Source organism: Erythrolamprus reginae, chromosome 2 (genome assembly GCF_031021105.1).
Source record: "Erythrolamprus reginae isolate rEryReg1 chromosome 2, rEryReg1.hap1, whole genome shotgun sequence".
Classification (NCBI taxonomy): domain Eukaryota; kingdom Metazoa; phylum Chordata; class Lepidosauria; order Squamata; family Dipsadidae; genus Erythrolamprus; species Erythrolamprus reginae.
The window spans coordinates 25366335-25393493 of record NC_091951.1 but is presented as its reverse complement, the minus strand read 5'-3'; the positions used below and the strand labels follow the sequence as shown (position 1 = coordinate 25393493).

Sequence of the window (27159 nt, the reverse complement as noted above, 5' to 3'; positions counted from 1 at the left end):
TTTTGTTGATTTTGTATTTCATACGTTAATTTACTTAATTTGGCGCAGTCTAACATTTTTTTAATCACCATCTCTTCATTTGGAGTCTTTTCTTGCCTCTTGGCTTGTGCAAATGCCAATCTTGCCGATGTAAGTACAGTAGTACCTCTACATACGAGTTTAATTCGTTCCAGAAGGGAGCTTGTATTTCGAACAACTCGTATCTGGAACAAATGGCTTTAGACTTTGTTTTTCCCCTCCGAGATAACCAGAAGCAAAGATTCTTGCACCACCTAGTGGACGCTCGGCTCGTATCCCGAATTTGAGCTCGGGTCTCGAAAAGAAATTTCTCTCCCCTCGTGGCTCGTATCTTGGAATACTTGCATGTGGAGCAGCTCGTATTGAGGTACTACTGTATATGATTTATTAAATAATAATTTTCTTTACTGTGTTGGCCTCTAATTATTCCTAATAAATACATTTCTGGTTTCGTCTCTAATTTGTAATTCAATATTTCTTCTAGCCGGGTCTGAATTTTGATCCAAAATTTTCTTGCTTCTGAACATAGCCACCAAATATGATAATATGTTCCTACACCTTTTTTGCACTTCCAGCATTTGTTACTTATATTCGCATTTATTTTAGCTAAACGTGCTGGAGCGTAGTGCCATCGGAAAAACATTTTATATAAATTTTCTTTATAAGGTATAGATAGAGTCATTTTATAATTTACTTTCCATAATTTTTCCCAGTCTTCCAATTGGATAGTAGAGCCAAAATTAGTCATCCACGCTATCATATTGTGTTTGACTATTTCTTCTATATTTTCGTAATTTAATAGATAGTTATACATTTTAGTAATGAATTTTTTATCTGGGCCTGTTAGAATTTTATCTATTTCATTTGGTTTTTTACATATTCCGAATTCTACTAGATCTTTTTTATATCTACTTTGTATTTGGTAGTATGGCAACCAATCTATTTCTATACCTTCATTCTTAAGTCTTTCCCTAGTTTTTATACCTCCCTTAGTATTTAAGAGGTCTTCATATGTTATTATTTGTTTTTGGTTAATTATATTTGGGTGAATTTGGGCTTCCAGTGTGGATAGCCATCTAGGTATTTCACTATAGTGTTTTTTCCTAACTTTCCACCAATGTTCCAGCAAGGTGTTCTGTATTTGATGTTGTTTGAAATGTGAGTGCTTTATATGTTCTTTTTCCCATAAATGTGCATGCCAGCCTTCATTGATATTATGGCCTTCTATTGTTAATATTCTAGAGTTTTCTAGATTAACCCATTCTTTGATCCATAGTAATTTGGCAGCCTGATGGTATAATTCTATATTAGGCAGGCCAAATCCTCCTCTTATTCTCAAATCTTGTAAAGCTTTCATATTTATTGTTGGTTTTTTATTACGCCAAATAACTTTTGAAATTATTCTATTTTATTTTTGTAAAAAATGATTTGTCTAATTGTATTGGGGCTGTTTGAAAGAGGTAAAGCCACCTTGGGAGTATATTGGTTTTTATGGTGTTGATCCTTCCCATTAGCGATAAGTTTAGATTTGTCCATTTTTCTAAATCCTCTTTTGTTTTGTTTAATAATTTCATATAATTTAGTTCCTTTAATGAAGAATATCTTGCAGTGAACCAGATTCCTAAATATTTAATTTTTTTTTCCATTTGAAATCCTGTTTCTTTTGTTAATATCTTAATTTGATCTTCTTTACAGTTCTTGGTTAATATTTTAGTTTTATTTCTATTTATTTTTTATCCGGCTACATTTCCATAAGCTTCTAATTCTTTTAGTAAATATGCCATTGAGCTAGCTGGATTTTCTAGAAAAAATACCAAGTCATCAGCAAATGCGTGTTTTATATGTTTGTTGTTTAATTTTAGTGCCTTGTATTTATGTATTTTCCCTAATTTGGTTCAATAAAATTTCAATAGACATTATATAGATTAAGGGGGATAGTGGACAACCTTGTCTCACTCCTTTCATAATATCGAATGGATTTGTCAGATCTCCATTTATTAAGATCCTTGCCTTGTTTGGAATAAAATTTTTAAATCATATTTTCAAAATTTGTCCCAAAGTCCATAATGTTTATCAATTTTTTAAAAAAATTCCAATTAAGGTTATCAAAGGCTTTCTCAGCGTCCAGAAACAGCATTGCAAATTCCTTGTTGCTATGACTTTCATAATATTCTAACATATTTAGGGTAATTCTTATGTTATTTCTAATTTATCTATTAGGCAGAAAGCCGTTCTGATCCGAGTGTATTATTTTATTTAATATTTTTTTCAATCTATCTGCTATAATTGACATATATATTTTATAATCTACGTTTAGTAGATATATTGGTCTGTAATTTTTAATATAGTTTGCATCTGTTTCTTCTTTGTGTGTCAATGTTATATTGGCTTCTTGCCATGATGGCGGCCATTCACCATTTTTAACATATTGTTGTAAATTTCTAATAATAATTCTCCCATTATGTGGAACGTTGCTTTATAAAATTCAATTGGGAACCCATCTGGACCTGGTGTTTTATTGTTATTCTGTTTCATAATTATTTTTTCTAGTTCTTCTTTAGTTATTCCTTTATTCAACATTTCTTTATCTTCTTTACTTATAAATTTAATTTTACATGCCTCCAAGTAAGTTAATATATCTTCTTCTTTAATATTATCTTTATTATATAATTTTTTATAATATTCTAGTGCTATCTCTTTCTTTTTTTTTCTAATTGATAAGGTGTTATTTCATTCTTATAATTGTTGGAATAGGTTTTTTTCCCTTTCTTTCCTCAATTTATAGGATAACCACTGTACCAGGTTTGTTCGCATGCTCAAATTGATTTTGTTTTACTGCTCTTAATTTCCTCAATCATCCATTCTCTTTTGAGCTGTCCCAAATTCCATTACTTATATATTTTCCCTTTCCCCACTTGTTCTCTTAACTTTTTCTTTCTCTTGTTGCTATACCAATAATTCCTTTCCTTCCAAATTTCTTTCCTTCCTTTTATGTAAATTGTTTGCATAATCTATACTTACCTTTTCCTAATTTCTTCTCCCTATTACCCCTCTTATTTTTACATTGCTTCCACTGAACTCAATTATCCCCTCTTGCTCTTTTCATATCACTGTAAATGCCAGTGTAATCATCAGTCTGTTTATTATTTTCAATTCTCTTTTCATTTTTCTTGTCGCTATAAATTCTAATGTTGTTATCAGTCTGTTCTTTGTTTTCTGTTTCCTTTTCATCCTTGGTTTTCTTTTTCTTCATCTTCTTTTCCACACATTATGTATTCTGTATAATCTTTATATGCCAACTTCATTTCCACTTTCTTTTCACCAGTAGTTTCCAGGAGATAATTTTTAATCCCTTCATAATTTTTTTAACATCTCTGGTGTATCAAGACATGTAAATTATGACTTAAACCTTTCCCACAATGAGGACGTTCATTCTCTTCTGTATGAGTCCTCTGGTGTTTCACCAGACTGGAATTATCACTAAAAGCTTTTCAACAATCAGGACATTAAAAGTGTTTCTCCCCTGTGTGAGTCCTCTGGTGTTTCACCAGGCTGGAATTCTCACTGAAACTTTTCCCACAATAAGGACATTCATAGGGTTTCTCTCCTGTGTGAGTCCTCTGGTGTATCACCAGATGGGAATTACGACTGAAACCCTTACCACAATCAGGACATTCGAAGGGTTTATCTCCTGTATGAGTCCTTTGGTGTCTCACCAGGTTGGAATTAATACTAAAACCTTTCCCACAGTCAGTACATTCAAAGGGTTTCTCTCCTGTGTGAGTCCTCTGGTGTCTCACCAGGCTGGAATTCTCACTGAAACTTTTCCCACAATAAGGACATTCATAGGGTTTCTCTCCTGTGTGAGTCCTCTGGTGTATCACGAGATGGGAATTATGATTAAAACTTTTCCCACAGTCAGGGCATTCAAAGGGTTTCTCTCCTGTGTGAGTCCTCTGGTGTTGCACCAGGTTGAAATTATGACTAAAACTTTTCCCACAGTCAATACATTCAAAGGGTTTCTCTCCTGTATGAATCCTCTGGTGTTGCACCAGACTGGAGTTATGACTAAAACTTTTCCCACAGTCAGGACATTCAAAGGGTTTCTCTCCTGTGTGAGATCTCTGATGGGTCACCAGGTGGAAACTATCACTAAAACCTTTCCCACAGTCAGGACATTCAAAGGGTTTCTCTCCTGTGTGAGTCCTCTGGTGTCTCACAAGGCTGGAAATATCACTAAAACTTTTCTCACAGTCAGGACATTCAAAGGGTTTCTCTCCTGTGTGAATCCTCTGGTGTTGCACCAGGCTGGAATTCTGACTAAAACTTTTCCCACAGTCAAGACATTCAAAGGGTTTCTCTCCTGTGTGAATCCTCTGGTGTTGCACAAGGTTGGAATTATGACTGAAACATTTCCCACAGTCAGGACATTCAAAGGGTTTCTCTCCTGTGTGAGTCCTCTGGTGTTGTACCAGGCTGGTATTATGACTAAAACTTTTCCCACACTCAGGACATTCAAAGGGTTTCTCTCCTGTGTGAGTCCTCTGGTGTTGTACCAGGTTGGATTTACCACTAAAACCTTTTCCACATTCAGGACATTCAAAGGGTTTCTCTCCTGTAGGAATACTCTGGTGTTTCATGATTGAAATTGTGACAGAATTTAAATGTCAGTACATTTAAATGTTTTCTCTTGTTTGCGAGCCTTGCTTAGTGATGCTTTCATTCAAGTCATTTTCTTCCTCCCAGGGAGAGGGCTGCATTCCTGTCTGCTCTATGTGACTTTACTATTGGCCTTTTCCTCCCCACCGACTTCCATATATTTCCCTTTTTTGCTGATTGAAAAATAATCTCCTTTGGCTTTTCATGTAACCTTTCCTTGAGTTCATCATAATCTGCTTATTCGAGCTTGAAATCTTTCTTGATTTTCTCTCTCTTCTCTAACAGCTGCTGGAAGAGGAGAATTGTATGGTTTTCTGAAAGAAATGGAAAATATTTTGATTTTTTTTGCTTGATTTTCTTTCCTTTTCAACGTTGCTTGTTATTTACAATTGTCCCAAGTGTTCTTATTGCCATCCTCTTTGTCTCTGAGATTCAAAGAAAAGTAGAACTTTAATTGTTTATAAAATAGAGATGATGTGTGGGAAAAAGTATATATTACAATGAAGAAGCAAATATACCCCAGTACTAATCGCTTACATTATTTATGATTCATAGAAGACTACTGAGATCCATGTTCTAATATCCATTCAAATTGTTTAATTGGGTCAATCAAGCATTCTTAGCAATGCAAAGGACTATCATCAAATATATATTGAAGTGCTGGGGATAGATTATATAATTGTAGATACTGTGCTTCCCCAAAAGTAAGACAAGGGCCCGTCTTGTGGTGGGCCCCAATTTGGGGGTGGCAGGGAGGGCGGAACAGAGCAGCGCAGGGGTGGGGTGAGAGACAGGGGTCTTAACGGTACTGGAGTTTGGCAGCTCTGTGTGTCTCTCAGCTGGTCTCTTTACAGTAAAAAACCTTGCATGGTACAGAAACTCTTCTCACTGCAAGAAGTTGTTAATTCCTTGCCCTCACGAGAAGAGTTTCTGTATTTTCAAGCTGTATATTTTTTTCCCCTAAAGAGACCAGCCGACAGACACACAGAGCTGCTACACTCCAGTACCGGTAAGGATGCCCTGCGTTTTCTTTCAACATCCTTCAGTGCAAATTGGGTGCTCTGGGGTGGAGCTCCATTTTTGCTACCCCTCTGCGTTTCCCCCCATTCGGGCAGTAGCCCACCCCTGGATGTGTAGCTCCATCACGTTCCTGGTGTTGTGTCCACTGACCCACCTCTGGAGGTAGGGGAAAGAAACTTTTGAGGGCTGCCTGAGGAAGCGCTGACAGCCAAATTTCTAGCCAAGCTCAGTGGCAAAAGTAGCTGGGTATGCAGTTAATAATAATAATAATAATAATAATAATTATTATTATTATTATTATTATTATTATTATTATTATTATTCATATATAAAACCCCAGCAATTAAAACCATACAGCACATACATACCAAACATAAAATATAAAAGCCTGGGGGAGGATGTCTTAGTTCCCCCATGCCTGGCGATATAGGTCGGGTTTAAGTAATTTGCGAAAGACAAGGAGGGTGGGGGCCGTTCTAATCTCTGGGGGGAGTTGATTCCAGAGGGCCGGGGCCGCCACAGAAAAGGCTCTTCCCTGGGGCCCGCCAAACGACATTGTTTGTTCCTTGTCCCTTCTCTCTTGCATGCCCCCCTCTCTCTTGGCATTAAGGAGTGGGGAAGAGTCCACCTAAGACAAAGCACCAGAAGGAACCTTTTGGCTGAACGTAAGAAATCTTTCCCCTTTTGATCCAGGAATCTCACGAACACCCATTTCTGCCCGAGTTTTGAAGAGGGAAAGATTTCTTACGTTCAGCATGTTTGGAAAAGACAAGGAAGCGCAGTTCAGCCCAGCTAGAGGTTTGGCTGTCAGCTCGGCTTTTTAAAATTATTATTATTTATTGGATTTGTATGCCGCCCCTCTCCGCAGACTCGGGGCGGCTAACAACAATGATAAAAAACCAGCATGTAACAATCCAAGTAATAAAACAACTAAAAACCTTTAATACACACAAACATACCATGCATAACTTGTAATGGCCTAGGGGGAAAGAATATCTTAACTCCCCCATGCTTGGCGATAAAGGTGGGTCTTGAGTAATTTGCAAAAGACAAGGAGGGTGGGGGCCGTTCTAATCTCTGGGGGAGTTGGTTTCAGAGGGCCGGGGCCACCACAGAGAAGGCTCTTACCCGGGGCCCGCCAAACGATATTGTTTGGTCGACAGGACCCAGAGAAGGCCAACTCTGTGGGACCTTATCGGCCGCTGGGATTCGTGCGGTAGAAGGCGGTTCCGGATGCTTTCTTATGCAGCCTGCGAGAGTGTCTTCTCCTCCAGTTTTGCTCAAGAGCCGGAGGCGGAGGAGGATCCATGTCTTGCAGGGCATTCAAGTGTTCCGCCATTGCCTGCATCCCGTCTGAAGGGAGGGAGGTGGAGGATGAAGAGGCCCAAGCCAGCGAGTGAGCAGGAGGTCTTGCAAACTGATGTAGGCAGATCCCAGGTGAGCAGAGGGCCTGAGAAACAGATGTTCCTGTCACCATCCCTTTTGCCTCTGCCTCTTGCCGCTGCCTCCCTTAGTTGCAGGACTGGCTCAGCTGCTCTTGGCTGCCTTTGGCATCATTTTGAAACATGCTCCTTGTTCTCCATAGGCGGAAGCACCTTTCAAACTGACTTAGGCAGAGTCCAGATGAGCTTATCTACTCCCGTAGTGCAGTGTTTCCCAACCTTAGCAATTTGAAGATATTTGGACTTCAACTCCCAGAATTCCCCAGCCAGCGAATGCTGGCTGGGGAATTCTGGGAGTTGAAGTCCAGATATCTTCAAGTTGCCAAGGTTGGGAAACACTGCCGTAGTGTGTGTGTGTGCACCTGCTTTCTATCGTTCTCCTGGTCAAGAGTGCCCGCCGGAGAAAGAACGGCTCTCGACATGTCCCCTCCTTTCCCCAGAAAGGGGGGGGGGGGGGTTGGGGACAGGGCTTATTTCAAAGTGTGTCCTGAAAAGCCCTGTTGGGCTTATTTTCAGGATATGTCTTATTTTGGGGAAAATTCAGTATATGCATTGATAGAAAAACAGATACACCCACCTAAACACACACACAGAGAGAGAGAGAGAGAGAGAGAGAGAGAGAGAGAGAGAGAGAGAGAGAGAGAGAATCTGTGTCTTCCAAGCTTGACAAAATGTCAGAAAATGGTTAATGAGAAACCTTCTGGGCCTTGAATTAAAAACTAGCATGGCCAAGTGTATGCGTTTTAATTAGGGTTTTAGAGTTTGTATTTTTTTTGCTTTTTTGCTTTTGTATTTGTATTTTATATTGTTGTAAACCGCCCTGACTCCGTCGGGATTGGGCGGCATAGAAGTCAAATTAAATAATAAACAAATAAACAAACAAATAAATAAAGAGGAAAGTAAGCAGTGAAGTACTCGAAGGTTCGATCTTAGTCCCAATATTCTTCAATATCTTCATAAACAATTTCAATGAATGACTAGAAGGGGAACTCATCAAATTTGCAGACAACACTAAGCTGACAGGAATAGCCAACACCCCTTAAGAAAAACTCAAGATACAAAAGAATTTCTATAGATTTGAATACTGGGCCTATCCAACAAAAGGAAATTAAATAGAGGGAAAAAATAGGTTGTACAGTTAGCCAATAAAAACCGAATGGCAAGGTTCAGACCTAGCTCAATAGCAGTAATTCAATAGCACTATGGTAGGATCTTGAAGTCCTACTTAGTGAACAATCAACTAAAAAGAGCCAACAGTGTAATGCAGTAGCCACAAAAGCTAACGCAATCCTAGGCTACCTTAATTAACAGAGGGCTAGAATGAAGATCATATGTGAAGTGTTAGTTTAATGCTTTGGTAAAATCACACTTGGATTACTGCAACTAGTTTTCATTGCCATATTTTGTTAAAAAAAAAAGTTTAGAGACACTATAAAGAGTGCAGAGAAGACAATACGGGGCTGAAGGCTAAAACATATAAAGAAGTGTTGCAGGAATGGAGTATGTCTACTCTAGTGAAAGGAAGGACTAGAGGTGACATGAGAGCAATGTTCCAATTGTTGAGGGATCAAGAAGGGAGTCAATTTATTTTGCAATCCACCAGAAGGCAAGACAAGAAGCAGTGGATGGAAACTAATCCAGCAGAGAAGCAGCCTACAATTTAGGAGTATTTTCCAGGGTGTCAAAATACTGTAGAAGACCCACAAGGTCCCTTCCAACTGTGTCACAATCCCCCAGTGATGGAGCACCCACAACCTCTGCAGGGAAGCCATTCCCAAAAAATCAACCTTAACTTGAAAGAGACTTTTTCAATCTTCCCACCAGCAGAAAATTGCAGCCCCCACTTTCACAGCGTGCAGCACCAGTGGGCTTAAATTTGGGCAGGAGAGGAACCTGCAGCAGCTGACACGCTTCAGCCCGATTGCTTCTCTGCTTCCAGGCCGTGGAGGAAATCAAACAGCCCAACTTGCTCCCGGACTCTCCCCCCACCTGCCCTCAACTCACCTTCCACCTGCATCTTTGATCCTCGGAAGAGCACAAAAGCCGCTCTTCACCCCGCCTTTCTCCCATGAGTCTCCCGGAAGAGGAAGTTCTGCGTTTCTTCTCTCCTCCGATCTTTTCTAGCAATTCTGTACTCGATGGTTTTAACACCTCTACTATGCACGTTTCAGGCACAGATGTTGCATATCTGACAGCTATCTCTTGACAGCGGCAGAAAAACGCTCTTGTCCCATTTCTACCTAAGGCGTTTGCAAGATGCTTTCACTGTATAAATGCGGTCACATTATTTTTCACTTCTAGCAACTGACCTTTGCAAGTGAGCCTAGTGAAATGTGATGCCAATTAGCTTATCAAGATTAGATATGTTCTAAGCCCTAATTTTATTTTACTTTTTTTTAAAAAAATTTTTTATTGAATTTAAAACAAACCAACAGACAAAATATACAGGTACACAATACCAACATACAAAAAAAGGGATAGAATGGGGAATTATTTCTCCCTAAATTTATTTTTTAAAGAAAATATATTTATTTTATTTATTTGTCAAAACATGTACACGATAACAGGTATAAACATAAACAAAAGAAAAATAGGTATAGGTAAATTTGGACCATAGGACACAGCAGGAACGATGGTGCGCTTATGAAAGGGTTGAAGTCAACTGTAGACAGTCTAAGGTTAAAGTTTTTGGGGTTGGTTATGACCTATAAAGCCCTTCATGGCATCAGACCAGAATATCTCCGGGACCGCCTTCTGCCGCACGAATCCCAGCGACCAGTTAGGTCCCACAGTTGGCCTTCTCCAGGTCCCGTCGGCTAAACAATGTCGGCTGGTGGGACCAGCTCCCCCTGGAGATCAGGATTGCCCCCACCCTCCTTGCCTTTCGTAAACTTCTTAAGACCCACCTCTGCCGTCAGGCATGGGGGAACTGAGACATCTTCCCCAGGCCTATATAATTTGTGTATAGTATGTTTGTATGTTTTTTTAAATTATGGGGTTTTTTTAATTTTTAAATATTAGATTTGTATTTTACATTGTGTTTACTTTTGCTGTGAGCTGCCCTGAGTCTACGAGTCTAAATAAATAAATATTTTAAGAGATATGCCTCTTGTCTCTGCTGGCAGTAGACCTGGCAGACATCTGATCTCTTTCAAAACTTCATTGTCCTTTCCTAAATTTACATCCCTTACAATTGAATCACCAACCAGAAGGTGGCTTCTCTTTTAGGATACCTTGCTGCTCTTGTGTGACTGATGTGTAATGTGATTCACACTTTCCACTTTCTAAGATAAGTTCTCCATCTTGAACCACGACCCTTTGCTTATTTGAATTATCACAACTATCCAAGACCAGGGAAGTCTTAATACCACTCTACTACACCCTGGTCCGACCACACCTGGAGTACTGTATTCAGTTCTGGTCACCACACTTCAAAAGAGACATTGAAACTCTGGAGAAGGTGCAAAAAAGAGCAACCAAGATGATTAAGGGATTGGAAACCAAGACTTACGAAGAGAGACTGAGGGAACTGGGCATGGATAGCCTAGAGAAAAGGAGGGCCAGAGTGGACATGATAGCAGTCTACAAGTATACAAGGGGATGTCACAGATAGGAGGGGATCACTTTATTCTCCAGGGCACCAGAGGGCCAGACAAGGAACAATGGCTGGAAGCTGACCAAGGAGAGATTCAACATGGAGATAAGGAGGAACTTCCTGACAGTCAGAGCGATCAACCAATGGAACAACCTACCAGCAGACGTTTTGAACTCCAACACTCTGGCCATTTTTAAGAGAAGATTGAACTGCCGCTTGACTGGTGTACTATAGGGTTCCTGCTTGGGCAGGGGGTTGAACTGGATGGTCTTCATGGTCCCTTTCAACTCTAACAATAAATAAACTACCTTGACCTGTCTGTGTCAATATCTGTGGGTTTTATTATTTTGGTTACTTTCTCTAATATATCTATGATTTTGGCTCCGGGGAGGCAGCATACCTCTCTGGATTGGTTGTCTGGTCTACAGATGGTGGGTTTCGTTCCTCTGAAGATTGAATCTCCTAGTATGAGTAATCACCTTTTCTTTTTGACTAGGGCTGTTTGGGGACATTCTATCTTTGTCATAGTGGTATTTGGTGGTGCTACTTTGTTGAGTGTTCTTTCTGGTATTTCTTTTTTGGTCTGTCTCCGTGTTATCCTCTATTGGAAGTCCATGGTATTGGATGCTTAGAGCCAGTGGGGTTTTGTCAGGAATTAAAATCCCCCGGTAATATCTTAATGCAGAAAGTAGACCTCTGTTGAGAATGGTGAGTCATTTAGAGGCAGTTGAGTGTACAGCAACTTACCAATTATGTGAAAAGTATTTAATTAGGCAAGAATTCCCTGCTCTTTCTCTGTCTGTTCTCTCTGCCTGTTCGCTATTGTTAGCTGTGTTCTGCTGCTGTTTGTGGAAATATGCTTTGAAGAAGCTGAAATGCTGTACAAGTTGGTTTCCGTGAGTAATTGAACTAAGATAGTTGTAGCAATGTACTAGTAAGATACTAGTTTATTGTATGTATAGTATAGACAGTAGTAGTAGTATAAAGAAATACAGTGATCCCCCGGTTATTGCGTCCCCGACCATTGCGAACAGGGTAATTTGCGATTTTTGAACCCGGAAGTCAAAACACCATCTGCGCATGCATGCCCTTTTTTCTATGGGCACGCATGCGTAGATGGCGCCGGACAGATCAGCTGCTGGGCGGCTTCCCTGGGTCTTCCCCCTCTTGCTGGCGGGAGGGCAAAGCCCCCCCCAGCACCCGCTCGCCCGCCCTTCGCCCTTTGCCCGGGAATTTCGCCAGGAGTCAGCGGAGAACGGCGCGCCTGCTTTAAAACGATCGCAGCTTTCCAATGAGTCCCGAAGACAAACGTCAAACTTCCGCGTTTGTCTTCGGGACTCATTGGAAAGCCGCGTGGGTGTTTTAAAACGTCGCCGCCGACATGGGGGGCTTGCTAGCACCCCCCCAAACCCGGGTTGGGGGTTCGGGGGGGTGCTAGCGAGCCCCCCATGTCGGCGGCGATGTTTTAAAACACCCGAGCGGCTTTCCAATGAGTCCCGAAGACAAACGCGGAAATTTGACGTTTGTCTTCGGGACTCATTGGAAAGCTCCGATCGTTTTAAAGCAGACGTGCCGTTCTCCGCTGACTCCTGGCGAACTTCCCCGCTTTAGGAGTCAGCGGAGAACGGCGCGCCTGCTTTAAAACGATCGGAGCTTTCCAATGAGTCCCAAAGACAAACGTCAAACTTCCGTGTTTGTCTTCGGGACTCATTGGAAAGCCGCGCGGGTGTTTTAAAATGTCGCCGCCGACATGGGGGGCTTGCTAGCACCCCCCCAAACCCAGGGTTTGGGGGGGTGCTAGCGAGCCCCCCATGTCGGCGGCGACATTTTAAAACAGCCGTGTCGCCCCCAATCTTCGGCTCCTCGCTAGTGCTGCGGAAGTTAAAAACACCATCTGCACATGCGCAGATGGTGTTTTTACTTCCGCAGCGCTACTTCGCGAAAACCCGCTCGTTGCGGGGGGTCCTGGAACGGAACCCTCGTAACGAGCGGGGGATAACTGTAAATATATTTTTCCACAACTTCCTACTGCTGCTGCGTTTCATTGAAGACTTCAACTCCATTTCTAGTGGTCTATGGCTGTCTGGCTGTCTGGTTGGTTGGGTCGGTGGGCTGGCTGGACTGGTTTGCTGCTTGGACACAGACAGACTAGATTCCGCAAATGCAAGCTGTGATAGGGTTGTATCTGGGTGGGTGGGGTTGGACAGTAGTTTTGTATTTGGTTTTTCTGTGAGTGACATGTTTCCAACTATTTTCTTCCTCCAAGGGGTTAGCTCTAATAGAGGTTTCTTGTTCATGTGTGTGTTCAATTTGTACGTGCTCCTTTTCATGAGGTTTAGAGTTTCTCATTTTGTTGAGTTTCAGGGTGATTAGAGTTTTCTCTAGGTCAGTGTTTCCCAACCTTTTTTGAGCCACGGCACATTATTCATATTTTCAAAATCCTGGGGAACACTGAACGGGCCGGGGGGGGGGGGGGGTGGCTAAAGAAAAGTTTTGCCAAAAAAAAAATCTTCCTCCATTTCGCTCTATTTCTCCCTCACTTTCTCTCTCTTCCTTCCTTCCCTTCTTTCTCTCTCTCCATCCCTCTTTCTTCCTCTCTTTCTCTCTCCCTCCTTCCCTCCCTATATGTCTTTCTCTCTCCCTTGCTCTCTCTGCCTCTCTTGCTATCTCTCTTTCATTCTCTCTCTTTCTTTCTTTCTCTCTCTTTCTCTCTCTCTTGCTATCTCTCTCTCTGTCTCTCTTTCTCTGTCTCTCTTTCTCTCTCTCTTGCTAGCTTTCTTTCTTTCTCTCTCTTTCTCTTTCTCTGTCTGTCTCTCTCTCTCTGCCTCTCTTGCTATATCTCTCTTGCTCTCTCTCTCTCTCTGCCTCTCTTGCTCTCTCTCTCTTTCTCTCTCTTCCTTTCTTCTCTGTGGAGGCCAGCGAAGGTTTTTCTTATTTTAAACGTTCCGGGTGGCAGGGGGATGCGGAGCCCGCACGCACACACACCCGACATTCCAAATCCTGCCTCAGCTGTGAGAAGGGACTGTATGCAAGAGGGGCCGGGCGGGCGTTAGCAGCCCGATGAGGAGGACGAGAAGCCGCTGCAGCCACCCCCAATCCCCCCCCTTCCCTGGGTAACTTCCAAAGGCCCCTGGAAAAAGGCAGGAGGTAGCAACGAGGCGCGAGGACAAGCAGGCAGCTTGGCGGAGGGGAAGTGCTGACGGGCTCTCCTCCTTCCCCACCCCCGTGCTTCTCTCCCGCCCTGGCTTTTACTTCGCCCGCAGATTTCCCCGCAGTTCAAAAGGAGGCAAGAGGTGGCCTGGATGAAATTGCGGGGAAATCATGGGGCGAAGCGAAAGCCAGGGCGGACTCGCAAAGGCGGGCTCAGGCTGCATGAGGAGAAAGAGGCGGAGGGAAAGAAGGCGACGGCAGCGGGACCTGCAGCTCGGTGGGCGTCTCCTCGTGGGATAGAATCCTCTCTTTCTCATGCTGCTCCCACCATGGCTGCGCGCGGTCCCGGTGCCCCTGGCTGAAGGTCGTCCTGTGGCTGGTCTTGGGCTTTACGGTTGCTTCCTGGTTCCCTCTCCTCCCTCCGCCTGTGTCTATCGCCAGCGCCTCATTCATCGGAGCTGCCGCTTCCTTCCAGGCAGCCCAGCCACGCTGCCGTAGAAAGTGCAGAGGTTATTGCCGCCACCTCTGCCTCCACTCAGGGAGCCATCGTGGTTGAGCTGAGCGAGAGGAAAAGGCACGGTGACCACGGTGGCTCCCTGAGTGGAGGCAGAAGCGGTGGCAATAACCTCTGTGCTTTCTACGGCAGCGTGGCTGAGCTGGACGGAGGGAAGCGGCAGCTCCCACTCGAGGAACCCACGGCAACGGGCGACGGCTTGGTGGGAGGCGACGGCGGGAGACACAGGCGGTGGGAGGAGAGGGAACCAGGAAGCGACTGTGAAGCCCAAGACCATCCACAGGACAACACTCAGGCAGGGGTGCCGGCAGCGCCCCGCCCAGCTGGAGCTTCTCGCGGCACACCTGGCCATGTCTCGCGGCACACTAGTGTGCCGCGGCACACCGGTTGGGAAACGCTGCTCTAGGTTATTTATTCATTTATTCATTCATTCATTCAAATTTATATTCTGCCCACTCCCTGAGGGCTCAGGGTGTCTTACAATGAATTATAAACAATATAAATTATCAGATTAAAACATTTCATCATACAGTGGTACCTCGTCTTACGAACTTATTTCGTTCCATGAGGAGGTTCGTAAGAAGAAAAGTTCATAAGATGAAACAATGTTTCCCACAGGAATCAATATAAAAGTGAATAATACATGCAAGCCCCTTAGGAAAATCCAAAACATTAAGGCTTTTTTAAAAAAGCGGCAGGCGGACGAAGCTGAGGCGAACGGAGTTGGGGGAGGGACAGCGAGAGGTAGCAAGAGGTGGCAGTCCCAACGAAGCAAGGCAAAAAGAGCCTCTCTTGAGCTCCATGAGTTTTTGCCTCCCGTTTCTGTCCACCCCACTCAGCTCATCTCCCCACCTTTCTCCTCTCTTGAGCTCCATGAGTCCCTGCCTCCTGTTTTTGTCCACCTCAATCTGCTCATCTCCCCCACACCTTTCTCCTCTCTTGAGCTCCACGAGTCCCTGCCTCCCGTTTTTCTCCACCTCAATCTGCTCATCCCCCACACACCTTTCTCCTCTTGAGCTCCATGAGTCTTTGCCTCCTGTTTTTGTCCACCCCACTGTGCTAATTTCCCCCACACCTTTCTCCTCTCTTGAGCTCCATGAGTCCCTGCCTCCTGTTTTTGTCCACCTCAATCTGCTCATCCCCCACACCTTTCTCCTCTCTTGAGCTCCACGAGTCCATGCCTCCCATTTGTCTGGGCGCTGGGACAGACTTATCCCTTCCCCCAGCACGCAGAGAACGCAAAACACACCCTTGATTCCAGGCTGCCCAGATAGAAGGGAGGGCTTCTTTTCTCTGGGTTGCTGGGAGAGACTTCCTCCCTCCTTGACTGCCCCGCTTTAGCTTCTGCCCTTCTGGACAGCCCTGCTGCCTCGTTCTCCTTTTCCTCTCCCTTCTTTTCTCCTCCTCCTCCTCCTTTCTTCCTCCTCTTTTCCTCCTCTTCTTCCTCCCCCCCGCCCTCCTCCTTTCTTTCTCTTCCTTCTCCACTGGCATCCAAACGACTGTCCCCATCTTCCTGTTCCTCCGCTGTCCCCCCCCCCGGTCACTCACTCGTTCGCTGGCGTGCAGGGCTGGGAAGGCAATCACTCTGCCCCGACTGTCTTCTGGAGCGCTGTAGGGCAGCGCTAGCACAGCTTGGGGAAGGAAGGAAAGGGCTTTAGGAGGGGGTGGAGGGGTTGGTTACAGGATTCTTTTCTTCCTCTTCCTCCTCCTCTTCTCCTCCTCCTCTTTCTCCTCCTTCTCCTTTCTTTCTCTTCCTCCCTCACCGGCATCCAAACAACCGCCCCCCCTCCTCCTGGATCTGTCCTTTCCGCTGCCAGGATATCCCCTTTGCTTACCTTAAATCCTGCTATTATAGTGCCTCCGAAGCCAAGGGAGGGGGAAAAAAGAGACTTGGCCATGCAGTTTGGAAGGGGGGGGGGTTGTCGCTGGGATTCAAAGCAGAGCCGCCAAAAATGAAGGGATTCCCAGCAAGGGGAGCCTTAGGGAAATCCCAGCAATTCAAGAACGGGCGCTTCAGCTGGCAACAGAAGTCCGGAGGCGGGGATTCCCAGCGAGGGGAGGCGAGGGGAAATCCCAGCGCTTTGGGGCATCCCAGCGGTGGCGGCTCGGGTTTGTAAGGTGAAGATAGTTCGGAAGAAGAGGCAAAAAAATCTTAAACACCTGGTTCGTATCACGAAAAGTTCTTATGAAGAGGGGTTCGTAAGATGAGGTATCACTGTAATAAAAACCATTAAATATAATGGTTTTACACCAAACATCCCAATCAATTCTTCTCTTGGTCGGATTAAGAGATGTCAATTCCCATGGCTCCGAGGCCTGCCGGCAAAGCCAGGTTTTCAAGGACTTTCAGAAATCTAGTAGGGTGGGGGCCTTGCAGACCTCGGGGAGAAGTTGATTTGAAAGAGCCGGGGCCACCATAGAGAAGGGTCTCCCCATGGGCCTGCCAACCGACACTGTTTAGTCAATGGGACCCAGAGAAGGCCAACCCTGTGGGCTCTAATCAGTCGCAGACTACGGCAGGAGACAGTCCCGTAAATAGTTCTATTTTTTCTTTTAGTAGTTTGATTAATTTGCATTTGGTGCATATGTAGCTTTGGTATTCTGTGGGCCTCAATGTGTACATGGAACATGTTCTGGAGATTACAGTGGTGTCTGTGCCTTCTTCCATCGGTGGTTTTAGTTGAGAGTGGGGGTGTGGGGTGTAGCGTGTTTTACCCTGGTTTTGTAAGGTGGGGGGAGTGCCCAGTCAGCGATTCAAGTGTTCCTCCAGTTCAGTTGAGAGTTGGAATTTGGGGAACTCAAGCCTAGTTAAAGTTTAAAGTTTAATTGACTAATGAGCACCTGTTATTAGGTTTTGGAGCATTATAATTCAATTTGTTTAGTTTGAAACTTTGGTTTCTAGTTAATCCCTTATTTGCAAGTATTCAATATGTGGGACAATCAATCAATTAGTTAATTGGTTGGATAGTTTTTCATCAATTGGAGTTATCTTTTCAATTCATCTGGCTGTTAGTCTAGAATTCGCACACTGGGTTCCAGGGAAAATCTCTTGCTGGGGCAGTATTTGGCTCGACAACAGGAATTCGCTGGCTGGGCTCTTGGTAAGGCAGAACTCAGCTGAGCATCGGGAATTAGTCCTTTTCACCGGAGAATTGCTCATCTGTTGCAGGGTCCATTTCAACTCAACTCAACTCAACAAATAAATAAATAAATAAATATTTATTCATTTATTAGATTTGTACGCCGCCCTTCTCCGAAAACTCGGGGCAGCTCACAGAATAAGCATAAAAACACAGCGTACAAGACAAATCTAATATATTAAAAAGTACAACTAAAAACCTTATATGTTAGTCATACAATCCAATCACACAATGCATCACATTTATTGGCCTGAGGGGCTAAATCTAATAGCCTCAGGCCTGGCAACATGGGTGAGTCTTAAGACTCTTGTCGAAGGCGAGGAGGGTGGGCGCAGTACGAATCTCTGGGGGGAGCTGATTCCAGATATAATAAATCTAATTTTAATAAATAATAAATCTAATTTTTAAAAATTATAAAATACCTCTTCACATATATTAGGTTGATTAATTATACATACATATCTACACTAATATTGTTAATACAATTTTAATATGCCTGGGATAAACATATATCCATTGTAAGATAAAATACAGGAAATAGTATAAGATCAGACTAGATGGATCATGAGGTCTTTTTCTGCCGTCAGTCTTCTATGTTTCTATGTTATCAACAATCAGTCATCCATTCTCTTTTGAACACTTCCAAATTCAATTTCTTATATATTTTCCCTTCCCCCCTTCTCTTAACTTTTTCTTTTGATTTCTATTGTTGCCAATAATTCCTTTCCTTCCAAATTTCTTTCCTTACTTTTATGTCAGTTGCTTGCATTAATTTATTCCTAGTTTTTCCTAATCTCTTCTCCCTATTACTCCTCTTATTTTTAAATTGCTTCCTCTGGAACCAATTATCCCCTCTTGTAAATCCCAGTGAAATCAGCAGCAAATGCTCAGAACGATCCCATTTCATCCAAAATATAACAAACCCATTCCATCCAAAACATCAAAATCAGATGTTCCAGACATGGGCAGATTTATGAATTCCCCCACCCCACCCACTGAAAATTTTGACTGGCCTGCATTTTGGACGACAAAATTGAGGTTTCTCTCTAGTGTGAGTCCTCTGGTGTAGCACCAGGTTGGAATTATCAGTAAAGCATTTCCCACACACAGGACATTCAAAAGGTTTCTCTCCTGTGGAGTCCTGAGGTGTTTCATCAGGCTGGAACTCTGACTAAAAACTTTCCCACAGTCAGGGCATTCTAAAGGGCACTCTCATGTGTGAGTCCTCTGGTGTTTCACCAGGTTGGAATTATCACTAAAACTTTTCTCACAGTCAGGACATTCAAAGGGTTTCTCTCCTGTGTGAGTCCTCTGGTGTTTCACCAGGCTGGAATTCTGACTAAAACTTTTCCCACAGTCAGGACATTCAAAGGGTTTAACTCCTGTGTGAGTCCTCTGGTGTTGCACCAGGTTGAAATTATTATTAAAACTTTTCCCACACTCAGGACATTCAAAGGGTTTCTCTCCTGTATGAGTCCTATGATGTCGCATCAGATTGGAAGTCTGACTAAAACTTTTCCCACAGTCAAGACATTCAAAGGGTTTCTCCCCTGTATGAGTCCTATGATGTTCCACCAAGCTGGAATTATGACTAAATTTTTTCCCACAGTCAGGACATTCAAAGGGTTTCTCTCCTATGTGAATCCTCTGGTGTTGCACCAGTTTGGAATGATCACTAAAATCTTTCGCACAGTCAGGACATTCAAAGGATTTATCTCCTGTATGAGTCCTCTGGTGATGCACCAGATTGGAATTACGACTAAAACGTTTCCCACAGTCAGTACATTTGAAGGGTTTCTCTTCTGCATGAGTCCCCTGGTGTTGCACCAGGTGGGAACTCTGACTAAAACGTTTCCCACAGTCAGGACATTTGAGGGGTTTCTCTTCTGTATGAGTCCCCTGGTGTTGCACCAGGTGGGAACTCTGAGTAAAACCTTTCCCATAGTCGGTACAGTCAAAGGGATTCTCTCCTGTATGAGTCCTCTGGTGTTGCACCAGGTTGGAATGATCGCTAAAACATTTCCCACAGTTAGGACATTCAAAGGGTTTCTTTCCTGTATGAATCCTCTGGTGTGTCACCAGGTGGGAACTCCAACGAAAACCTTTCCCACAGTCAGGACATTCAAAGGGCTTCTCTCCCGTGTGAGTCCTCTGGTGTTGCACCAGATTGGAAATATCACTAAAACCTTTCCCACAGTCAGGACATTCAAAGGATTTCTCTCCTGTGTGAATTCTCTGGTGTCTCACCAGGCTGGAATTATCACTAAAACGTTTCCCACAGTCAGGACATTCAAAGGGTTTTTCTCCTGTGTGAGTCCTCTGGTGTTGCACTAAGTTGGAACTTTGACTAAAGCTTTTTCGACAGTCAGGACATTCAAAGGGTTTCTCTCCTGTGTGAATCCTCTGGTGTTTCAGCAGGCTGGAATTCTGACTAAAACTCTTCCCACAGTCAGGACACTCAAAGGGTTTCTCTCCTGTGTGAGTCCTCTGGTGTTGCACCAAATTGGAAATATCACTAAAACTTTTTCCACAGTCAGGACATTCAAAGGCTTTCTCCCCTGAGTGAATCCTCTGGTGTCTCACCAGGCTGGAATTATCACTAAAACTTTTCCCACAGTCAGGACATTCAAAGGGTTTCTCTCCTGTGTGAATCCTCTGGTGTTTCACCAGGCTGGAATTCTGACTAAAACTTTTCCCACAGTCAGGACATTCAAAGGGTTTCTCTCCTGTATGAGTCCTGTGATGTTCCACCAAGCTGGAATTATGACTAAAACTTTTCCCACAGTCCGGACATTCAAAGGGTTTCTCTCCTGTATGAGTCCTCTGGTGTTGCAATAGGTTGGAATTATCACTAAAACATTTCCCACAGTTAGGACATTCAAAGGGTTTCTTTCCTGTATGAATCCTCTGGTGTGTCACCAGGTGGGAACTCCAACGAAAACTTTTCCCACAGTCAGGACATTCAAAGGGTTTCTCTCCTGTATGAATCCTCTGGTGTTGCACCAGGCTGGATTTCTGACTAAAACTTTTCCCACAATCAGGACATTCAAAGGGTTTCACTCCTGTGTGAGTCCTCTGGTGTTGCACCAGATTGGAACTCCGACTAAAACTTTTCCCACAGTCAGGGCATTCAAAGGGTTTCTCTCCTGTATGAGTTCTGTGATGTTCCACCAAGCTGGAATTATGACTAAAACCTTTCCCACAGTCAGCATATTCAAAGGATTTGTCTTCTGTATGTGTCCTCTGGTGTGTCACCAGGTGGGAACTCCAACTAAAACTTTTCCCACAGTCAGGATATTCAAAGGGTTTCTCGCGCGTGTGAGTCCTCTTGTGTCTGACCAGGCTGGAATTATCACTAAAACGTTTCCCACAGTCAGGACATTCAAAGGGTTTCTCTCCTGTATGAGTCCTCTGGTGTTGCACCAGGTGGGAACTCTGACTAAAACTTTTTCCACAGTCAGGACATTCAAAGGGTTTCTCTCCTGTGTGAACCCTTTGGTGTCTTGCCAGGTTGGAACTCCGACTAAAACCTTTTCCACAGTCAGGACAATCAAAGGGTTTCTCTCCTGTGTTCATACTCTGGTGTTTCATGACTGAAATTGTGACTGAATTCTTTACACAGTCAGCACATTCAAATATTTTCTATTCTTTACTTGTCTTGAGTGCTTCACCAGACTGGAATTCTCTCTTTGAAACCTTTTTCACAGAAAGGTTATTCAAATGGTAGCATCTCATCACCTAAGAATTTCTAATGAAACGTTTTCACATTCTACATAGTCATATTTTCTCCCTCACGTGTGTCTTCTGGTGTAGCATCATGTTGCCATGCTCACTAAAGCACTTAGCACATTGGGAGCACTTTTGTGGCTTCCCTCTTGTGTGGTTGCTTCCATGAATCACAAGGGAATTTTCCTGACCAATTTTTGCTGCATTGGGATAGTGTGTATGGCTTTTCTCCTGTCTAGCTCCTCGTTTCATAAACAGTTCTGATTTGAAATCTCTTCTTTTTGGACAATAGGCCAATTTATGTCACTTTGCCACAGCTGAGGTCACAAAAAACATGGACAATGCCTTGTTTAGTGGTGTTTTCATTCAAGCCATTTTCTTCCTCACAGGGAGAGGCCTGCATTCCTGTCTGCTCTACTTGACTTTACTATTGATCTTTTCCTCTCACTGATTTCCAGATATGCTGATTGGAAAATAATCTCCTTTGACTTTTCATGTATCCTTTCCTTGAGTTTTGTATAATCTGCTTATTCGAGCTTGAAATCTTTCTTGATTTTCTCTCTCTTGTCTAACGGCTGCTGGAGGTGGAGGATAATTGCATGGTTTTCTGAAAGAAAGGGAAAATATTAAAGGGTTAAATAAGGTCCAGGAGGGAAGTGTTTTTAATAGGAAAGTGAACACAAGAACAAGGGGACACAATCTGAAGTTAGTTCGAGGAAAGATCAAAAGCAACATGAGAAAATATTATTTTACTGAAAGAGTAGCAGATTTTTGGAACAAACTTCCAGCAGACGTGGTTGGTAAATCCACAGTAACTGAATTTAAACATGCCTGGGATAAACATATATCCATCCTAAGATAAAATACAGAAAATAGTATAAGGGCAGACTAGATGGATCATGAGGTCTTTTTCTGCCGTCAGGTTTCTAGGTTTCTATATTGATTATTCGCTTGATTTTTTCCCCTTTTTAATGTTGCTTCTTATTTACAATTGTCCCAAATGCTCTTATTGCCATCCTCTTTGTCTGTAAGATTCAAAGAAAAGTAGCATTTTAATTGTTTATAAAATAATTAGATATGTGAAAAAATGAAAAAAAGTATATATTACAATGAAACAGCAAATATGCCCCAATACTAATCATTTACATTATTTATGATTCATAGAAGACTACTGAGATCCATGTTCAAATATCCATTCAAATTCAGTTGGGTCAATCAAGAATTCTTAGCAATGCAAAGAACCATCATCAAATGCATCTTGAAGTTCTGGGAATAGATTACCGGTATATAATTGTAGATACTGTGTTTCCCCGAAAATAACACAGGGGCCCGTCTCATGATGGGATGCAATTTGGGAGTGGCAAGGTGGGGTGGAGCAGGGCAGGGTTGGCCGTGAGATGGGCATATTACCTATACTGGAGTTGGCAGCTCTGTCTATCTTTCAGCTGGTCTTAGAAACATAGAAACATAGAAGACTGACAGCAGAAAAAGACCTCATGGTCCATCTAGTCTGCCCTTATACTGTTTTCTGTATTTTATCTTAGGATGGATATATGTTTATCCCAGACATGGTTAAATTCAGTTACTGTGGATTTACCAACCACGTCTGCTGGAAGTTTGTTCCAAGGATCTACTACTCTTTCAGTAAAATAATATTTTCTCATGTTGCTTTTGATCTTTCCCCCAGCTAACTTCAGATTGTGTCCCCTTGTTCTTGTGTTCACTTTCCTATTAAAAACACTTCCCTCCTGGACCTTATTTAACCCTTTAACATATTTAAATGTTTCGATCATGTCCCCACTTTTCCTTCTGTCCTCCAGACTATACAGATTGAGTTCATTAAGTCTTTCCTGATACGTTTTATGCTTAAGACCTTCCACCATTCTTGTAGCCCGTCTTTGGGCCCATTCAATTTTGTCAATATCTTTTTGTAGGTGAGGTCTCCAGAACTGAACACAGTATTCCAAATGTGGTCTCACCAGCGCTCTATATAGCGGGATCATAATCTCCCCCTTCCTGCTTGTTATACCTCTAGCTATGCAGCCAAGCATCCTACTTGCTTTCCCTACCGCCTGACTGCACTGTTCACCCATTTTGAGACTGTCAGAAATCACTACCCCTAAATCCTTTTCTTCTGAAGCTTTTGCTAACAGGTTTTTTTTACAGAAAAAAACCTTGCATGGTACAGAAACTCTTCTCACTCCGAGTTGTTAATTGCTTGCCCTCGTGAGAAGAGTTTCTGTATTTTGCAAGCTTTTTTTTCCTAAAGAGACCAGCCGACCAACAAACAGAACTTCCAAACTCCAGTATCAGTAAGATGCCCATCTCACGGTGGGACACATGTTGGGAGTGGCAGGTTGGGTGGGGCAGAGTGGAGCAAGGCAGAGTCGGGTCACGTGTCCAACATGGGAGATATACCTCAGTCATGTCCCTGGTGTTGTGTCCACTGATCTGCCTCCAGCGGTACAGGTAAGGAACTCTTGAGGGCTGCCTGAGAAAGAGCTGATAACCAAACTTCTAGCCGAGCTCAGTAGCAGAAGCAGCCAGGTATGCGCTTCCTTGTCCCCCTCTCTTGTGCGTGTCCCCCTCCCTCACGGCAGTGTGGAGGAGGGAAGAGTGGATGTAAAACAAAGTTTGGCTGAACACAAGAAATCTTTCCCCTTTCACTCCAAGAATCTCATGAACAATCATTTCTGGCCGAGTTTTGAAGAGAGAAAGATTTCTTACATTCAGTATTATTATTATTATTATTATTATTATTATTATTATTATTATTATTATGTCAGTACAACACAGCAAACAAGAGCACTATGCTGGATTTTGTATTTCATCACCAGTCAGGTGCTTCCCAAGCACCTAGGCCTGCGTGATGTAGCAGCGAATTATGTTTGCCGATCCCATTAAAGCGGCCTTTTGCAATTGACAGATGGAGATTTTGTCAATTCCAATGGTTTTCAAATGTCCGCTGAGATCCTTTGGCACTGCGCCCAGCGTGCCAAGTACCACTGGGAACACTTTCACGGGCTTATATTATTATTATTATTATTATTATTATTATTATTATTATTATTATTATTATTATTTAGATTTGTATGCCGCCCTTCTCCGAAAACTCAGCGCGGCTTACAGAATAAATATAGAAACAAAGTGTACAAAACAAATTCAATACATTAAAAATAATACAGCTAAAACCCCTATATATTACTCAATCAGACAATCCAATCTCACCATGCATCACAGGGGGGCAAGATCTAATTGCACCAGGCCTGGCGACTTAAGACTCTTGCGGAAGGCAAGGAGGATGGAGACAGTACAAATCTCTGGGGGGAGCTGATTCCAGAGGGCCGGGCCCCACACAAAGAAGGCTCTTCCCCTAGGCCCCGCCAAATGGCATGGGGAATTGAGACATCTCCCCAGGATTATATCGTTTTATGTATGGTATGCTTGTGTTGTACGTTTTTAAAATAATGGGTTTTTAGATATTTTCTTTTAAATATTAGATTTGTTCATAGTACACTGTTTTATTATTGTTGTGAGCCGCCCCGAGTCTGCGGTGAGGGGCGGCATACAAATCTAATAAATTATTATTAATTATTATTATTGTCTGGTTGACGGGACCTGGAGAAGGCCAACTCTGTGGAACCTAACCTGCCGCTGGGATTTATGTGGCAGAAGGTGGTCCCGTGAGTAATCTGGTCCGATGCCATGTAGGGCTTTGTAGGTCATTTTGAATTCTGTCCAGAAACCAATCGGCAACCAGTGCAGTCTGTGGAGTGTTAGAGAGACATGGGTATATCTAGGAAGACCCATGACCACTTAAGCATCTGCATTCTGCACAATTTGAAGTTACCGAACACTCTTCAAAGATAGCCCCATGTAGAGAGCATTGCAGTAGTCGAACCTTGTGGTCTCTCTCTGGGGCGGGCAGTGATTCCCTCCCCCCAGGGTAATGGACAGACAGATGGAATTGTCCTTGGGAGGCAAAACCCACAGCCACTCCGTCTTGTCAGGGTTGAGTTTGAGCCTGTTGGCACCCATCCAAACCCTAACAGCCTCCACGCTCATCAATTCCATTGCTTCACCAAGTGCACAAGGGGTGGAGATGTACAATTGGGTGTCATCAGCATACTGATGGCAACTTACCCCGTGTCCTTGGATGATCTCACCCAATGGTTTCATGTAGATATTAAACAGCAGGGGAGAGAGGAACAAAGCAATCTACTTCTTGGTAAATGAAGAAAATATGGTATGGATAGCATCGCCATCCGATGGATTTGTAACTGGCTGACAAACCACACTCAACCATTAGTCAATGGAACTACATCTATATGGAGGGAAGTTAGCAGTGAAGTACCTCAAGACTCTATCTTAGTCTCAGTATTCTTCAGTATCTTCATAAAAAATTTCAATGAATGACTAGAAGGGGAACTCATTTGTTTGTTTGTTTATATTTATATGCCACCCAACTCCCAGAGGACAATTTGGAGACAACACTAAGCTGACATGAATAGCCAACAGCCCAAGAGACAAACTCAAGATATAGAAGAATCTTGATAAATTTGAACACTGGGCCCTATCCAACAAAATGAAATTTAGTGGAGAAAAAAAAGAGGCTGTACACTTAGTCAAGAAAAACCAAATGGCAAGGTACAGAATAGATACAACCTAGCTCAATAGTAGTATATGTGAGATGGATCTTGAAGTCCTACCATAGTGAACAATCAACTAAAAAAAGCCAACAGTGTGATGCAGTGGCCACAAAAGCTAATGCAATCCTAGGCTACCTTAACAGAGGGCTAGAATGAAGATCATGTGAAGTTTTACTTTAATGCTTTGGTAAGATCACACTTGGATTACTGCAACTAGTTTTAGTTGCCATATTTTTTAAAAGGTGCAGAGAAACTATAAAGCAGTGGTTCCCAACCTATTTTTGGCCATGCTGCACCTAAGCATCTCTAAAGTCCTGCTGCCCCCCCCCAGCCCCCATGACATATAATTGTTACTATTCAAAAAGTGAACTCCTACTCACGCGGAGGAAGCCTAGAAGACCATTAACTTGGTTTAAACAAGGTTCCAATTGCCCCCATTAAAAAGCAAATTGCCCCCCTGCCATTAAGAGTGCAGAAAAGACCAATAGGGGCTGAAGGCTAAAACATATAAAGAAGGGTTACAGGAATCCAGTATGTCAAGGAAGGACAAGGGGTGACATGACAGTAATGCTCCAATTGTTGAGGGGTCAAGAAGAAGGAAGTAAATTTATTTTGCAATATACCGGAAGACAAGACAAGAAGCTGTGGGTGGAAACTAATCCAGGAGAGAAGCAGCCCACAACTAATGAGAATGTTCCTGACACTGAGAACAATTAACCAATTGCCTGCAATGATATTGGGTCTCCTGCTTGAGCAGGGTGTCAAAATAGAAGACTTGCATGGTCCCTTCCAGCTCTGTCACAAACCCCAAGTGATGGAGCACCCACAACCTCTGGAGGGAAGCCATTCCCAAAGAATCAACCTTAACTTGAAAGAGACATTTTCAATCTTCCCACCAGCAGAAAATTGCAGCCCCCACTTTCAAAGCGTGCAGCACCAGTGGGTTTAAATTTGGGCAGGAGGGGAACGTGCAGCTGCAGCACCAGCAGCTGACACGCTTCAGCCCGGTTGCTTCTCTGCTTCCATGACGTGGAGGAAACCAAACAGCCCGAATTGCTCCCGGACTCTCCCCCCACCTGCCCTCAACTCACCTTCCACCTGCAGCTTCGATCCTCGGAAGAGCACAAAAGCCGCTCTGCACCCCGCCTTCCTCCAATGAGTCTTCCGGAAGAGGAAGTTCTGCGTTTCTTCTCTCCTCCGATCTTTTCTAGCAATTCTGTACTCGATGGTTTCAACACATCTCATA

The 27159-nt window shown here is 43.2% G+C and overlaps 1 pseudogene; it reads right to left on the bottom strand.

Annotated features, from left to right (window-relative positions):
* Positions 1-27063, bottom strand: LOC139159261 (zinc finger protein 585A-like; annotated as a pseudogene).
* Positions 27064-27159: the final 96 nt, after the last annotated feature.